Below are 2,985 nucleotides of genomic sequence, written 5' to 3'. Positions count from 1 at the left end.
TTTTTTTCACCTAGAGACCCACATGAGCCCTTATTTTTTGCGACACCAATTGAACTTTGCAATGACTAACTTTATTTTTCATAAAATATGCTGCGAAACCGGAAAAAAATAATTTGCGCTGTCAAATTGAAAAAAAAAAGGAATTTGTTTTCATTTCAGGGAGTTTTGTGTTTACGCCGTTCACCCAGGGGTAAAACTGACTTGTTATGCATGTTCCTCAAGTCGCTGTCGATACCTAGATTGCACATAGGTGACTTTTTGATAGCTTTTTATTACATTTTTTCTGGATTTGATGCGACTAAAAATGCACAATTTTGCACTTTGGAATTTTTTTGCGCTGACGCCGTTTACCGTGCAAGATCAGGAATGTGATAAATTAATAGTTCTGGCGATTACGCACGCGACGATACCAAATATGTTTATTTATTTATAAAATGGGAAAAGGGGGGTGATTTGGACTTTTATTAGGGGAGGGGGCTTTTTTTATTAATAAAAACACTTTCACTTTTTTTTTTTTACATTATCTAGAAGTCCCCCTGGGGGACTTCTATATACACAGCACTGTTCTCTCATAGAGATCAATGCTGTGTATATACACAGCAAAGATCAGTCACATCATTGATAGATTGCACTGGCCTGCTGCAGGCCATAGCAATCTAGAAGAACGGATGCGATCGCGGGGGGGGGGGGGGGGAGATCCGACCCACTAGACACCAGGGAGATTATGTATAAAGCACTTCAATGCAGCTGTCATGTTTGACCTCTGCATTGAAGTGCTTAGTTAGGTGGCGCGGCAACGGGACCCATGCCGGCTAATAGAGACGCTCTCCGGCTGCCAATCACAGGCGGGAGCAGCGCTGTTTAGAGCGGGGTCCTGGCGGGCCCCCTTTCTGAACTCCCCCCGCGTCACCATGACGTACCAGATACGTCATGGGACGCTAAGGGGTTAAACACTGGTTTAACATTAAACACCAAGATCAATTACAATGATCAATGTATATCTGTGGTCCAGCCACAATCTACAGCTACTGTAATATGGTCTTAAAGCATCAAGCAACACTGCAATAAATTATCTGAACAACTTGCCTCAGATTTTGCTGCCATTAACATGGTCCACACTTTCTTCAGTTTCTTGGTTTTACCCAGTGCCTCCTCCTTTAAGCTTGTGTATTTCTCCTCAATATCCAGCCGCTCTTGCTGTGCAAACACAAATATACCAAGAATAAATTGCAAAATTCCAAATAAATAAAAAGAGCTTTAAAGAGGACCCATAGCTAACCCAAAAAATGATATTCTAATAACAGGAGTGCACATCAGGTGATCGGCATGATAAACTCAGGGGATGTGTATTAGGCATACACACCCCTCAATGTACAGCACCCATACCCCCAGACTGTATAATTATGCCCATCACCTAATAGTCACTCTCATTATTATAACTGCAGTATTCACAGTAACATCTAACATGTCGAAGATTCCCGATTACACCAGGTATCACTCCTGAGAACCACTGTAACCCAGAGATACACTGACCAGCAGGGACATCCGACTTTTTTACTCCATAGACTCTAATGAAGCAAATGAACTGAATCTGGAAAACTAGGGAGGAGAAGTGCGCTTCCCTCAGGAGACCAAGCAGTAACTTTACAAAAAGGTCAAAATTTACTGCAAATAACAGTAACACTTTAAGTTATAGTGAAACTATAAACCCATGTAGAAATCGTAGTGAAGAAAGTGTCAATCCAGCACTACAGTAGTCAATTAAAACTTGTAGCTTTACTGCATATGAAAGGTTAAAACTCTATGACGGAAGCAAAAAAAGAGTAGGACAACGCGTTTTGTCTGCATGTGCGCTTAATCAGGTCACCTTCAGCTCTATGATTTCTACATGTCTATAGGTCAGGTTTGCGAGTATGCTTTGTGACCTGTACAAAGGGAGAGAGTAGGTTCAACTCTTATCTATATACTGGTGTCACCTTTTACTGTAAGGGCTCTATTACACCAACAGATGTCTAACAGATTATCTGACAGATTTTTTCAGCCAAAGCCAGGAATGGACTATAACCAGGGAACAGGTGTTAAAGCAAAGACTCCTTTGCTCCTCTTTTCAAATCCATTCCTGGCTTTGGTTAATAAAAATCTGTCAGACTTCTGTTGGTGTACTTGGGCCCTAATTCTGCACACATCACTTCCTAGCAGTCACCTCTTTATCATCACAGACAGAACACGAAGTCTCAACGATTTTGGCTTAGTGGTCAGAATGAAAGTTGCATGATTTAACAATCATTTTCTATTTTCTGATGACAAATTCCCTTTATGTTATTAATGAAAATGCATAAACTCATGTGATGGCTACTGCTGTGACTTGATGATGATGAAGATGAATAATGATAATGAAGATGATGATTAGTATTATTATTGTAGATGGTAACACTGTTCATTTCCCCATGGCCTCTATTGGGCAATAACTCCTAACCACAACCTCCTTTTCTTCCAGCTCTCTTCGCAGCTTCTCCGCTCTCCTTCTTCGCTCTTCATGCTCCTGATTTGATTCATCCAATAGTTTCTCCTGTTCCTCTGCCTTGGCCAACAAATCTACCCCTCCAACGATAACCTCTCTCTCCAGAGCGGATAGCTTCTCAAGGAGAGACTGATGTTCCTGTCTACAAGAAAAAGGCAATAAGAACATTACATTTATGACCTGTACACCTGTTCCCACATTAAGAATTTTGGAAAGTCAGAACAGCAGAATGCATATTTGATAGATTCCATCCCCTCCTCAGTTGATCTTGATGGACATGTGTCTTTTTTTCAACCATGCTAACTACGAGTATGTGCAAACTGAGGAAATTTACGGAAAAACAGTCACGGAATCCGCCGATCGCGTTCAATCTTTGGAAAGATGGCGGAATCCGCCCACGCATAGAATGGAGTCTATGACACGGGCGGAGACGTGTGCTCCCACCACAGTCAGCGAGCAGCAGA

The 2,985-nt window shown here is 41.6% G+C and overlaps 1 pseudogene; it reads right to left on the bottom strand.

Moving 5' to 3' along the window:
* Window positions 1-1,041: 1,041 nt before the first annotated feature.
* The window catches only part of LOC138782671 (kinesin-like protein KIF3A), a 17,087-nt pseudogene continuing 15,143 nt past the window's right edge, over window positions 1,042-2,985 (bottom strand).

The sequence above is a fragment of the Dendropsophus ebraccatus genome, chromosome 1 (assembly GCF_027789765.1).
Source record: "Dendropsophus ebraccatus isolate aDenEbr1 chromosome 1, aDenEbr1.pat, whole genome shotgun sequence".
Lineage (NCBI taxonomy): Eukaryota > Metazoa > Chordata > Amphibia > Anura > Hylidae > Dendropsophus > Dendropsophus ebraccatus.
The sequence above is the reverse complement of the archived record's forward strand: the minus strand, read 5'-3'. Positions and strand labels throughout refer to the sequence as shown.